The sequence below is a fragment of the Aulonocara stuartgranti genome (genome assembly GCF_965226115.1).
Source record: "Aulonocara stuartgranti genome assembly, chromosome: 4".
NCBI classification, from domain to species: domain Eukaryota; kingdom Metazoa; phylum Chordata; class Actinopteri; order Cichliformes; family Cichlidae; genus Aulonocara; species Aulonocara stuartgranti.
This window is the reverse complement of record NC_138942.1, coordinates 37232369-37247529: the sequence shown is the minus strand read 5'-3', so window position 1 is coordinate 37247529 and position 15161 is coordinate 37232369. Positions and strand designations below refer to the sequence as shown.

The window sequence follows — 15161 nt, the reverse complement described above, 5'->3', positions numbered from 1 at the left end:
AAACAGGAAATACTAAAACATGACAACACAACTTAACAGACCTAATACGTGATGAATAATTACAAAACCCCAAAACATAGAAAACCAAGAACAATAACTGCCTAAACTAAAGGAAAATACGAAATAACACAAAACTGATCACATAACAAAATGAGAAAAATACAAAGAAAACTCAGAGTGCTGGGTCGGAGACCCAGCCTGTGACAGTGTTGTCTCCGTCTCTGAGCAGATTCAGGCATTACTCAAATAATAAAGGCTTTCTTTCACTATTATACTTTTCATTAGTCTCCAGGTTGATGATTATAAACAGAATTATTAAAGTTTTTATCATTTCAGGCTGAAAATCAACATGAATTTGGTTCTAATCAAAGAAGCTCCTTTAATGTGTGTCATTAAAATCCTCACACAGACTTAAAAAGGCGACATTAACATTAAAATAAATGAAAGAAGCTTCAGCTGAGAGCTTCATGCAGTCATCATCAGCAGCTCATAGCAGTCACAGCTCTTTATTACGCAGCTTTGCAGGAATTAAAGTGGCTGAAGTGTCAGAGTTTGTGTGAGAAGCTGCTTCATGGACAGCTGTACACACGTCTTTATTATTTCTTCATAAATCGAACACACAGGTTTGTCTGTAGATGATTTAAAGTGTGTCGTTGTGCAGTTAAAGCTGTTGGTGTGACGCCCTGACCTCCTGTGAATGAAACAGCCAATCAGATCCATCAGAGAGAGAGCAGGAAGTGTGTGTTTGTGACAGAACAAGGAAACAGTGATGATGATGAACATAAAGATCCTCTGATGACGTGCTTGTGTTTCCTGTTACAGTAACGCTTGTTCATCTGTTGCTCTCCTACACTTTCCTATTGTTGAGATTATTCTGTTATCATATGTTACCTTATATATGTAATCAAAGTAGTTGAATTATGATACTGCTGTAGATCATATTATACCCTTTAATATAGAGTGTGTGATCAGTATGTAGTTTAGTCCTCATTATACTTTTGAGTTAAAAGAACATAATCATTTTGTAGTTCATTAGATAAGTGTGCATCACTCTGTATCCTTGATCGGCTGTGAATGTCTTATACTGTTTTCTTGACATGCTTTACTGCTGAATCATCAAAAGAAGGTTGTAAGCAGGAGACTTGGTGTCTAGGGAGATAGACAACATTCCATACCCCCACCTTTGCAGGGAGCAGAGAAGACAGGGAGCCGAGGTCATAATTTAGGCGCCGTAAAAGAGAAAGAATGTGATGTTTTGGCTTTTACGACTAGGTGGGGGCCACTAGAGAGTATAAAAAGCTGAGTAACCCGTCACCATTTTGAGACATGCTGCTGACCCTCTGCAGGCATCTCTCCCGTCCGGACGTTGTAATGCTCTGACTGTTGAATTGTATGGAAATAAATGATTGTTGATTGAGCATTGATACACCGAGTATTGTCCTTCCTTCAGCCCAAAGATTCAAAGAATTGGGAGATTTCAACAACTTGGTGCCGTGTGACCCGGATCTTTGGTGTGCTGAGGAGGTGCAGATTTGACCTTTGGTGAGATCGTGAGGCGAGGTGAACAGAGGACCGGTCCAAAAATAAAAAGGTAAGCACAGCCTGTTGTATTATAAATACCAAATGTGCATATTGGGCTTTCCAAATTAATCTGTTCGCTGAGTCACATGTATTTTCACATTAAATTGTCGGTGTCTGGTTTTTGGCGCAAGATACTAACAACATAAGTTGAGGCTAAATTCCAGTGTGTTAAATAAACTGCTTCTACCGAGATACTAATAACATACTACGTTGGACTAGTTGCAGCCCACTTTACCTTCCACATTTAACTTAGTCTAAAACTGGCTTCTGTAGCAATAATACATTAGAATTTCTTCTGGAGACGCGGCCATAAGTTTAGTACATTGAAGTCGAGGTTTCGAAGTTTGTTTATGGTTACTGTTAAGTCCTTGCTCCTGCCGGCTATGAAATAGAAGTTGTTTAAGGAAAAGCAGATGCTGGCTCACGGTGCAGTTAAACGCTGGCAACGCCGAAAGCGCAACACGTCCGTAGGTTTTGGTTTATGATACGGCCGTGTTCCGGTGGTACGGCCGTGAAGTGCAGTAGTGGTTGGTGCTGGTTTCAGTACATTGAATAGAGGTTTGACGGTGGTTTATGGTGTCTGTCGAGTCATAAGGGCTGCGGCCGTAAAATAAAGTAAAATTTTACTTGCCAAGAAGTACATAGAGCAAAACCTGGTTTATGGTGTCGGGTATAACTTCAGGGGACGCAGGCATCACTTTTATGATGCGATTTTGCCCCGTTGTGGCGGTCATAACGCAGAGACAGGGGTATTTGGTCTTTGGTTGTTGTGTTTCAAAAGAATTCTAACAGTTGAGCTCAGAGGTTTCTGTGCAAATTTCTGCTGATGAGGAGCGCTCTCTGTGTGTCTCACTGTGGGTGAGTGTGTGCAAAGCGCGCTCTGGGTGCTGTTTTGTGTGACGCGCGCTCTGGGTGCTGTTTCTGGGTGTGAAGTGTGAACACAGTCACAGTGACGGTTGATGTGTTTGAATAGGAGGACATTAGTGCGAAGAGGATGCTTTAAGATCTAAGGTTGACGCCTGGTGTACCTGTGGAAACTAATTTGTTCAAGGTGTGGCGACCCTCCTGGTCGTGGACGCGCGGCCAGGCCCAGCGGCGTCTGGATGCCAAGATGGCGACTTGGGAACTGAGGACTCCCGCATAGCTGCAGAATAACTCTGGAATGGCCGTGTAATCACGGGTTCACATTTATTCTGGAATAGAACAAGAGAATGCTTTTACATCTAAGGTTGAGTTCTATCATAGGTGAAATATAAAAAGGTTGAATTCCTCGTTTCAGTGGTTGAAATTGTTGTGTGCCTGTCCCCTGACGAGTGTGAAATTAAATAAAGAGGGAATTTGGAGCCACATAGAGATAGACGGGCATAATTGGGTGTATTACTCTGTGGTGTAATAAGAAAAATAAGAATAAAAAGAGAGATGGTAAGAGGTGTGTAGTGGAGAATTATAGAGAGAGGAATGTGTTGGGAGACTGGCGTGCAGTTTACGCAGTCAAGGTGGGCGTGTTGCCTGCTTATCTGTTTAACAGTGATGAAAATGAAATTAAATAAATCTCTTAGTGTGTTAATACAGGAAGCTGCGGACCTGGACCAACTGCCCCCACAAGCACAGCGGCCGAAGCAAAATTATAGGTAATGGGAACCACACCCAGCACGAATCAGCAGCTGTGAAACAGACAGCAGCGAGGAGAGAATTAGAGGAGGAATGAAGGTTTTAAGAGCACATGAAATTCGGTTGAATTTTGGGGCCAACGGACTTGTGGAGGTTGGGAAGGCGTCCGGAGCATCACAACAAAAGGTGAAACAAAAGCACACACAAGCAGAGAAATGTGAGAGAAAGGCTCCTTTTAAGGTAACGCCTAGTTTGAGAAAAAGTTAAAATTAACCTGCCTGCCTACAAAATGCACACACATGCAATGAAGAAACAGCTTACACTCATGAACATGTGAAGATTTTCCAACAAGGTTAAAGCAGCGAAACTTAACATACTTCTGTTGTTAAATAATAAAGTTTATACATTACTGACAAAGAAACTCTCTGGGTTGCAGGACAACAATTTAACAAAAAAGAAAAAAGAAACACTGGTCTAACCAACCAGGCAAGACACAACAAATTTAGTGGTAAAAAGAGTCAAATTGTGACATGTTTTCTGTTGATTGATTAATACAAGTGATTTCTGAATGAAAGAAAAGTCCATTTTTGGGCTTTTGAACATGATCTTAAGAATTTTAATATGTACCTGTGTTGTCCTGTCAGCTTGGCGGGTCATGATTGGATTATATGGTGAGAAAAAACAAAAAAAGGGGGAGAGAAAGCTGACACAGGGCCTGGTCCCGGTGTTTCTCCCCTCTCTGAATGACACAGCCAACACAACATCATTTTCCTGTTCGTTTGTTTTTGTTTTTCGTTTGTTTTGTTCTGTTTTTGTTTTTTCTCTTTATGCTTAATTACAGGCTGCTTTGCGGCCCTGAAAGCCGAGGCTGAACTGGACTCCTGCTCTCCCCTCTACGTGACCCTGACCAAATGCTGCAACAGCTGGACCCACAACAACGACCTGAAAATGTCAACAGTGCTGCAGGAATGTGATCTCATGCAGCAGAGACGGAGAGCACTAAACCCAAGGCCCGTTTCACTACACGGGGGAAAATTCTCAGTCAGCTTCAGCTGACAGAGCTGTGACGAGACGCCCGCCAAGCCCGAATGAAAAGTAAGGCCGAGCAAAAGAATGCTGACCTTGATAACTCTGCATTAAAACTGTGCAGGACAGTGACGGACCAACAATGATCATCGGGCAGCAAAAAGGGCGGGACCGAGACAGGAGGAGTAACTGAGGTCAGAAGGCACCTCAGAATGGACAAAAAACACAGAAGAAGATGCAGGTTTCACCTGCGGTGAACATCAACACTGGAGAAAGGACTGCCCCAATTGGGGTCAGAACCAGGACGGACTGAACTTTGAGCAGCAGCAGCAGCAATGGTCGCAAACAAACTGAAAAGGAGGAGGGCAGGACCCCAGGGCATGCTTCAGGCCGTGGTTTACCCAGAACACCAGAACAGGGAAGTGATGACACACACACACACACACACACACACACACACACACACACACACACATTGGAATGCTGATTCACTGAGAGTGATGCACACACACACACGCTGATGCAATGAAGAATGCTTTGCTTATGCTGATATGCAAAATGCTGCACACAAACATCCCAATACATAATTTTTATGAGGAGCCATTGATTACCATTGATTACTTAGAATGTGTTATATGTCACCTAGAGGGCATTCAGGTAGAGTTAATAAGGTTTAAAACGGTTTGGTTATGAAAACAATGTCTGTGCGTGATGTCTGTTTATGGCTCAAGGCCTTGACTGAATTCTTTGCTGTGCTTCACACAGCCCTGATGAGGAACAGTGGCACAGAGTGAAGATGATGAAGTAATAGTGTAAGTTTTAGGTCGGAGTATGGCATTTTCTGTGATTGAGTTTTAATACAAGGAGGAACAAAAGGTGTTACGGCACCTGAAGTTCTCATTCCCACACAATATTGTCCCAGCAGGAAGCAAAATGTTCCTGTGAATTTCTGGTTGATTGTTTGGTTTTGTTTAGCGCTAGCTTGATTTTATCAGTGAGCTTTGGCTTGTGTTCTTTCTCGTAAGCGAGAGAGGGATAGTTTTATGCTTGGACATGTCTGCAACGGGCCCTAGTTTGTGTTACTTTTATTAGTATTTTGTTTGTTACGTCTGTTTTCCTTTTTGTTACAGTGCACTGAGGAAAAAACACATCTGAGATCCACCAGTGGTGATGTGGTGATATTTTGTGAGTTCATGATTTAACAATCAGCTCTTTAAACAAGGCCTGAAAGCGCTATAAAATATTATTACTGTAAACAGTTGCAAAGTATTTTTCTCCATGATTGTAATTGGCTTGGGAGAAATTCACTTATAGGGGACACTGATCACATGAGAAGTCCTCAGTCTAAAAGGATTGCAGCGAGTCAATCCGGTCCAAAAAGAAAAAACAAGGAATTGTTTTCCTTTTAAAATGATGACGTCATCTTGCTGGTGATGGATGCTCGAATAGGTTGCGCGTGAGACTCGATTATCAGCAACATCTGGTATGAATGTGTGTGAATGAATGCATGTGACTGGACTGTGATGGACGGACTGAAAGTTTTGACTGACTTGACACTGAGACAATGACTGCACCAACTTTAGGATTAGTAAATGCCAACAAACAATTCACCCAGCCGGCAAGAGAAGGGTGGATGCTTCGCTTTGTTTTGTTTTGTTCTTGCAGGAGCAGGAGGATAAGAGAGACTGGAGGAGGAGACTGTAGCTTCACAGGCGAGTGTGGAACTGAGATTTAAACCGTTGGTTGTTAATTTTGAGTTACTGATGTTTGCATTAAGAAAAACTGTGCTATAGTAGCTTCGTTTTGATTAAGGTATCATGTTATATTATTGGGAATGCCAAATGATACAGTGGAAAAAACTTTTGATATCACTCATGACTGGAATATGTTACTATTGACCATAGAAGGTCACTGTAAAAAAAGTCAGTTAAAGTTTATAGAGGAAGATCGCCAAAACCTTAACAATGTTTATGAATAACAGGGGAATGGTAGACTTGCCATATTCAAAATAGAGATATGCCAATTTTGTATGAAGCACATGACTGATAACTGTTCTGTCCTGAGCTTTTGTTTTTTATAGCACCCACTTGACCACACCAACAGTTTTCACACCAAAGGAGGGGAATTGCAAATATTGGAGGGAGGAATACTAATAAAAGTGGAAGTTGAGTTTGAACATGAAACACTGGTGATATGAAAATTTCCATGAGTTTATTTGTGTGTTTAATAATTTAGCTATGGTAAGACTTAAGCTTATAATGTGTTAGACTTAGAAATGGTTCATTAATCTTTGATTTCTTCTACACACACATAGATTATGATTAGAATAAGTCCGGAATATAACATTTTGAACCAAAATTTGAATCATTAGAACAACAATGGATAACAATATTAGATTATCAAGGCTAGGGAGAGAGGTGTTTTGTTTTTCTGTCTCTTGCAGAGAAAGGAACAGACACCAGACGGGGACACGGAGTTATGAGGACCCCTAACAGCAGAGACAGATGGAGGGACTGCCGAGACAGCAACTGGGGTCAAGTGTCATGACGTTTGGGCTCCTTGAGAAGATGGATCCCATGAACACAGCAATAACCATGAAGGGGTTGGCGGAAACCAGGAACACCAGACCAACGAGGTTCGAGAGGCTCTTGGCAAAAAGGGGGACACGGCGGTGACCACAAACCCATAGATCTTTGTTTGAAATCGGGGCAGAATAATCCCCAGAACTGTGCAATGACTAAAGGGTGGTCTAACCCCGGAGGTCGAAGGAAGAAGCTGAGAATCACCCAACTGGAAGATATTGGTAGCTGCAGCAATAAAAAATAAAGCTGTGGGAAAATTGGGGAGTGATGGGAGTGTCATCTGTAACTGATGGTATGGTTGTAAATCTAACTTTGCTTGCATCTGAACTGCGTAAACACAGAGGTCATCACACATATGGTCCACCCGTTAAAGGGGGACAGAGGGCCTCAGGACCAAGGAGACGTGGACATTGCAACATTAGAGTGTATGTTGTAAGTGATCTCTTTGAGAAAAGAGATCAAAGGGGGAATGTTGAGATTATTCTGTTATCATATGTTACCTTATATATGTAATCAAAGTAGTTGAATTATGATACTGCTGTAGATCATATTATACCCTTTAATATAGAGTGTGTGATCAGTATGTAGTTTAGTCCTCATTATACTTTTGAGTTAAAAGAACATAATCATTTTGTAGTTCATTAGATAAGTGTGCATCACTCTGTATCCTTGATCGGCTGTGAATGTCTTATACTGTTTTCTTGACATGCTTTACTGCTGAATCATCAAGAGAAGGTTGTAAGCAGGAGACTTGGTGTCTAGGGAGATAGACAACATTCCACACCCCCACCTTTGCAGGGAGCAGAGAAGACAGGGAGCCGAGGTCATAATTTAGGCGCCGTAAGAGAGAAAGAATGTGAATGTTTAGGCTTTTACGACTAGGTGGGGGCCACTAGAGAGTATAAAAAGCTGAGTAACCCGTCACCATTTTGAGACATGCTGCTGACCCTCTGCAGGCATCTCTCCCGTCCGGACGTTGTAATGCTCTTATGTGTTGAATTGTATGGAAATAAATGATTGTTGATTGAGCATTTATACACCGAGTATTGTCCTTCCTTCAGCCCAAAGATTCAAAGAATTGGGATTTTTAACACTATAAATAAAGGAGAAAAAGTCCGTTTAGTTTCATTTCCTAGAGCTCAGAGTTACACTTCACATTCCTGCAGTCACATCAAAAAGCTTCACTTTGGTCCAACATCTACATGTTAACATGAAACACAGACAGACTCAGAACATCTGGAACATCTGCACTTTGACCCAAACTGTTATAGCAGGATATTTTCTACATATTTCTTATGTTGGACCTGTTTGAACTGTAAACGACCTGTAATCATCTGTAAATGGTGTGAGACACACTGAGGCCACCTACAGGGCAGCTGGGGAACAGCAGGGATCTGAAATCATACGAGACGTTAGTGAGTGAGAAGAACAAACGGACTTAAGATGGCTCGAAGTGATCAAAGTTGATCTAAAACAGAAGATAAATCCACTGATTCTTTGTAAAGTTCATCTGCTGCTCACATGAATCCTGTGATGAAAGATTTATTTCACTGAATGTTTCTTCAAAGCTCATTTCAACCTGTTGAAGTCATGAATGAAAGTGCAGACTGAGAGTGGATCACATGATGTTTGAGGTGTGTCATGTGACATGTTCAGTATTGTCACACATGTCTAGATTGTCCCTGATATCATAACTGCTCAAACACTGATGATTATATTTGAAGAATTATTCCTGATGGCAGCAAAGTTTGAATGGAGCTCTCTGTCTGTGCTGATTTGTCGCCCTCTGGAGGTCAAAGCACAAACCTACAGGGCAGGTGAGGAACAGCAGGGATCTGAAATCATACGAGATGTTAGTGAGAAGTTAGAACAAACGGACTTAAGATGGCTCGAAGTGATCAAAGTTGGTCTAAAACAGAAGATAAATCCAAAGCAGCATCAGATGAATGTTACCATTTCCAGTTACGGTGCCCTTCATCTAATATGGAAATGTGTTGTTTTTTTTAGCCGTGTTGTTGTTCTTCCTATTGTGTTTAGGCCAGAGATGCTCTTCAAACAGCTGACAGACATGACCACATTACAAGAACATGGTGTGAGTCCGATTTGATATTCCAGTCAACGCTGAGAGACCTTAACCAGGAAGTCAGAGGTCAGCTGATGCTGCGAGCAGGAAGTGAACCAAGGGAAAGGTCCACTCTACTCAATCTCAAAGAAAATATGCTGGTATTTGTTGATGTTGATGGTACAATAAAAATATATAATATAATAAATAATAAAATATCATGTGATGATGAGATGTGTTGTTGGTGTTTGTATTTTCTGTAAATGTCTTTTTTAATGTAAATGCTTTGTTCCAGACGGACAGGGAATCAGTTGCTGTACGATGACATCATCTTGATGTTGACGAGGAGGGCGAGAAAAACTAGTTTTGTCCTGCAGATGGCGATCTTGCACCGTGTTCAGAGAGCCGACACTTTGATGGTGCTGCTCTACTCAGCTTACTTTAGCCTGGGTTGGACTCTATATGAGCAGCTTCCACTCTGGTTTCACTCTTAAACACACTTGTTTGATTTCACTTGTAAAAGTTGAAGAATAAATATTTTATTACAAAATTATTTGTTGATGCATTTTTTTAGGGTCAAATATCTTGTTTGATTTGAGGAATGAACTGTTAGGGTGGAAAAAGTGAATCAGGTTAAAATAGTGGTGCTTTATATCAGTGAAGATGTATAATGTAATTTAAAATGTTGATGATGGGTTGTAGTGGGCTTGTACTTACAAAACTGCCTCATTTTATTGGAACGATCCACAGTTGCATCCATTCACGGATGACATCTGACATCATTTGACATCTGGTCTGAACACGTTTGTACACAAGATGCCTCAGTTCTGGATGTTCCCACAGACTCCTCTGTGCACCTAAAGAAAAGGTCAAGGGTCAGCAGCACATGTAGTTGGGACAAGTCTTCAGTCGCACAAACTACACAATCATTTTCCTCCAATGACGACTTTTCACTTGCAGAAATGGTCCTGTGTGATTTCCAGGCTGTGATATAAAAACTAGTTCCTAATGGCAGCGACTCACTCAGTAAACATGTGTTTCCTTCACCAACCTCACACACAGATCCAATAAGATCAGGAAGTGGGCAGTATAGTACAATATGTGTTATTCTGTGCTGCACTGCCCAAACTAAAGATCTGCTGAAGTGTTGGAAATGATCCAGATGTTTATTTTGGACGATACAGCAGAAGATCAGACATGAAAGTGGAGATAACACAGAAGACCTGCAGCAAAGGTCAGAGGTCAGACTGGGCCCTGGATTCAACAATGAGCCAATGATCATCAAGCAGTGACTAAAGCAGAGCCCTGACCTTCTGACATTCATCACACAGTCAGAACAAATGTCTGCTGATGACTTCATCTCATGAAACGACTGATAGATGTCAGTTCATTGATCAGCTGAGCTGCTGATCTTCATCGTCACAGAAACATTCAGCTTGTTTCAATCAGTAAATAACTCCCACTACTCCCAGTTTGAACTGTTCCCACTCAAAATGCTGTGAGAACAATGATCATTGTAGAACTTCACAAACATCACGTGTTGTTTTCCACATGTAAGATCAGCAAACACACAGAAACTTCCTGTTGCCACACACGGCCTCTAAAATCTCTTCCACGCTTTCTGTCTGAAGTCCACTCTCTGTGTCGGATCCACAGGAAACAACAAGATCTTATTAACATGGTTTTCAATGTGTCTCCTTCCAAAAAGTCCAACCAATGAACAAATGTGTGTATTTGTGGAGGCCGAACAAAAGCATGACACATTTCTCTGTTTCTATAAACTGGAGTCAAACACAAACATGAAGAGTTTCACTGACAGACTCCAAAATGCCCCCACAGTGGATCAAAGGGAAATCCTACAGTGTGGCCAGAGACTCTTAATGGCGCCAACATCAACACATCCACAATGTTGGATCCAGTTCTGCCTCACAGAGTTACTAAGACACACCCTCTGCCAGCATCACAACAGCTCCACCTGCTTCACCTGCCTCCTCAGCATCTGTACACCTGAAGAGAAAAGAAAGGCTCCAACAGCTCAAATCTACAAAGGATTCATGAAGTTTCATCCAACAATAACATGTTTGCCTTCCACAGTGTGCTGTTAGACACCACTGTACCTCTGCCATTTCAAAAAGAGCAGCTTGGGAACATTTTGGCTCCAAACACTTTGTGTTTAAGTTCTTTGTTTTCTTTGTGAAGCCGACAACATCTGGAGCTTTGTGACTCATAGAAACATCATTTTGTTCTTTAGATGACAGCAGATTGGGACTGAATAATCAATCACTATCAAACCAATAAAGACAAACATGCTGATTTTACAGGAACTTTGTTGGAGAAGCTGCAAAGACATGAAACTGGTGGAGATCCCAAACCAGTTGATAGTGCTGGTTATTCCAAATAAAGCTGTTTCCCTTTGAGATGAAATGACTTTGTGTCCTGATATATAATAAAGATGTTGTTGTTTTTGAGCCCCTGTATTAAAAGTAGTTTAAAGTCAGCTTGAGTTTGATGTCTTTATGTCAAAGCTGCTCATGATGTTGAGCTGCTGATGGAATAAAAACAATATAAAAGCATGTAGTCCAGACTTAAATGCAGCCTGTTGTTAGCTGAGGTCCACACACAGTGTTTGACAGTGTAAAGTGTGTGAAAGGGCTGCTGGTGGAGCTCACTAGGATGAGCAGGTGACCACGAGGTGGAGAGCAGCTGGCCTGGCTTTGACCCGGGCCACGCCCCCTTTCTCTCTGCTTTGCTGTCACTTATCTTCACTGCTCTGTCCAATAAAGCTGAAAAAGGCCCCGAATCAAAGAAATCTGCTGCAGCCTCTGAAACGTCTTCTGTTTCCTTCCCGACGGCTTTTTCACCGTCAGCCCATCAGACAGTCCAGCAGCATTTATGATGATGTCATGATGTTGAAGAGGCTGCTACGGTGGCCTCCCATGACCCCCAGCCTCATCACAGCTGAGATGCAGACATTTGAAAACATTCAGCAGACAACTGAATAACAGTCCAACACAACAGTCTGTGTGCAGACACACACTGACCTTTCATAGAGTCAAACACAGCTGGTTGAGTCATTTCTCTGTGAGTCTAAAGTGAATCTAGTATTTGAAAGTCCACTTCCTGTATTTGTTGTTGAAGACTTCTTCAGCTTCTTCTCAAGGACATCAGCTGCTTGTTTGGCAGCAGAGGCAGTTAAGAAGCTTCCTGAAAAACACTGAACAGTGAGTTCACTGTGGCATATGACAGATTCAGCTTTCTGTGTGCAAATGTGTCTGTGTCGACCTTTCAAATGCTGTTGAATCCAAAACATCAGCGGCTCCTCGGCTGCTCGCTTCATGCACTTCTGTCTGTGTGACAGTCCAATGACATCACAGCTGTTTCCAGCCCCAGTGTCTCAGGACTGGACACCTTTAAACATGTCGAGGATCAAACAGCGTCCAGCTAAACACACATGAAACTATCAGAGCTGACAATCATTCCAATAACATCTAATGGTTCATGTATGTAGACACAGGACTACAAGGAAATGGCTCTCAGCATCTGGCTGTGGGAACACATGAGTCCCTGTTTGTGTTCAGATTGTGTGCATGTTTTAGACGTGTGTCACATGTAGAAACACAACAATCCCACAATGACACACAGATGTGTTTGACACAGCTGTGCAGCTGTAAGTTGTTTCTAATGATTCATTGAAGCTCTTCTAACATTCTGGAGACGATCAGTACATGAATCTGTTCAACACGACAACAATTTGACTTCAGTGTGAACGTTTGCATTAAATAACCTTCTTCATCCAGCTGACAGCATCTTCATCCTATGATGTGAACAGTTCCTCCTGTTGATGACAAACCTCTGACAGGATCTGCTTGAGGAGCTTTTTCATGTGCAGCTCTCTGAGCTCAGGGCTGAGCTGCTGTTTCATCTTTAAGAGCTGCTGCCTCCTCGCCGGACTTGTTCTCCTCTTCTTCTCCTAATGACACCATTTCTGCTTCATATAAAATTCAATAAAGATGCTGACATGTATCTGTAGCAACAACATCATTGAATCTAGAACAACTGGAGCCAAACCAGTGGCTCTGCTGGGATCACTGGTGAGCCAACACTTCCTTGTTGATGCAGATTTCAGGGCTTCCTTTTGCTCCTCCGTTATAACTGTTCTCTCTTCTCAACACATGATGACACAAAGGAATCAGCAGTGACAAAGATGATGCTGAAGAGAAGCACACACTTCACACATATAACAGAGCAGTGCAGTTACACACACCTCTGCTCGACATCAGGCCTCAAACAAAGACACAAAACACTAACTTGACTCTAAACAGAAGAAACGAGCAGCTGTTTCTGTTCTGTGCTTATTTATATTTGACACACATGCTTCTCTTTGTGCAAACACACATCGCACTATAAGGGTAACCTCGCACACAATGATTGGACAGCACAGTGATGATGCTGGGAGATCCTATACGCAGCAACACAGAAACACTGAGAACTTTAAACAATGATGGAAAGTGTTATAAATGACTTGTTGGCCTCTGATCTGTCACAAACAGCTGAAACGTGTCTCTCATGAGTCACATGAAGGTTTTTGACAGAAAGGACAAAAAGTAGCTGCAGTCAGTTTGTGTCATTTTTATATTTATTCATCTGGGAGAAAAATCTGAGGGACATTAAAATGTGTTTTCAACAGAGACAAGAACATGAATATAACAGAACAGGTAAATGAACATGTTTCAAGTAAACAGCTGGACTGATCAGGTCCAAACACAGAGTGATAAACTTGTCAAACAGCTGTCATATCTTTATATAGAAGCTCTTTATAAATGCTGCTCACTGCAGTCTGTTTACTAATAATGTCAAAGTGTTAGAAACACAGAAACATCAGAATGGTCTTTGTTCACAGAAACCTGTCTGGGATCCTTTGTTGTTCTTTTGATGCAGAGTTACATTATAAATATAAAGAGTTATTTCAGAGTCTCATCAGTTTTCCTGCATGTCTTTATTTAACACATCAGCAGGGCTGAAGCTCTCATGTTAAACACACACTGATCTATGGACACGTTCATGTGTTTCTAACAGAACCAGGCTGTTATCAGCCTGCACTAACATTATGTCACACACACTGAATGTAACAGTGACAGTTTACATCATCACACAATCAGCTGTGATTGTTTCACTGTCATCAAACGAGTCAACAGGAAGTAGAATCAATAGAAACCAATCATTTCCTGACAGCATGTCTGATGGAAATAAGTGCAGATTATGTATGAAGTCTAACTGCACACAGTAACTGTGTTACAATAAGGACTTAACAGCGCCCTCTGCTGGAGTGTTTCAGTACTGCGTTAACTAGAATACACCACCTCCTCCTCACACCACCTGCTACAGCTCTACTCTTCTATGACTACAGTCATCCACAGCACTGATGTGAGGTCACATGGTTCATATGTAAGGAGCACAGCTGACCTCAGGTCAGTTTAATGACTGTGAGCAGCAGCTGTGTTATTGTCACTGTGACAGGGAGACACTCTCAGACACAGCGCTCATGTCAGCTTGTTCTCATGCAGGAGGATCAGGAGCTCCATGTTTGTCTTTCTGTTTGAATCATGATGTGTTTGTGCCATCAGAGTCTGTCATGAGTACTCAGGGTTTCACAGCAGCTCTTCTGGATGCTGACGAGGACTCCAACCTCATGTTTCACCTCTCTGAGCTTCTGATGTCTGTGAACACTCGTGTTTCTTCTCTGGGCTCATCTGGACAAAAACACCTTTCTGTGTTTGGCTGCAGCCTCATTCTGACTGACAGGAAGTGTGTTATCCATGAGCTGCACTTCTGTGAGGAAGTTTCCTGCTGTGTTTCCTGTCTGTGGACAAACACGAGTGTTCCAGCTGAGGACTTGGTTCCTTCCACCTGTCCATACAGGACATCACGCTGTCTGCAGCTCTGTAAATGCAGCTGCAGGTCCTTCCACGTGCTGCTCTGTATTTGTGCAGTTTGTAGTGTGTCCTGGGAAACGTAGCACACATGGTGTTCTTCTGCTGTTTCCTCCTTTCACTGAGTGTGAAACACTGACGCTGTGCTGTTGTTCACAGAGGGGAGCTGATTCTAGCTGCAGCTGGACTCTGTCATCTAACTGAATGTGTTGGTGCTGATCACGGGGCTCTGAGGGGGGAGCAGCAGGAGGACTCTGGATGCTGACGTCAGTGTATCTGTGGAAGCTCCCACAGCGTGTCTGTCATTCAATATTGTGCTGTATATTGTATCTATGCAAAGATGAACAGACTGTGTGTTCACTGGTCTCT

At 42.1% G+C, this 15161-nt stretch overlaps 1 protein-coding gene and 1 long non-coding RNA gene across 2 annotated transcripts in view; both read right to left on the bottom strand.

Annotated features, from left to right (window-relative positions):
- LOC309704923 (uncharacterized protein) overlaps window positions 1–15161 on the bottom strand; it is a 535689-nt gene that overhangs the window by 388208 nt on the left and 132320 nt on the right. The window lies entirely within an intron of this gene.
- Window positions 5887–8611, bottom strand: LOC309705066. The gene is made up of 2 exons (XR_014276475.1): window positions 8322–8611; window positions 5887–8194 (listed from the first exon to the last, which is right to left on the bottom strand). It is a non-coding gene; the product is annotated as an uncharacterized lncRNA (long non-coding RNA).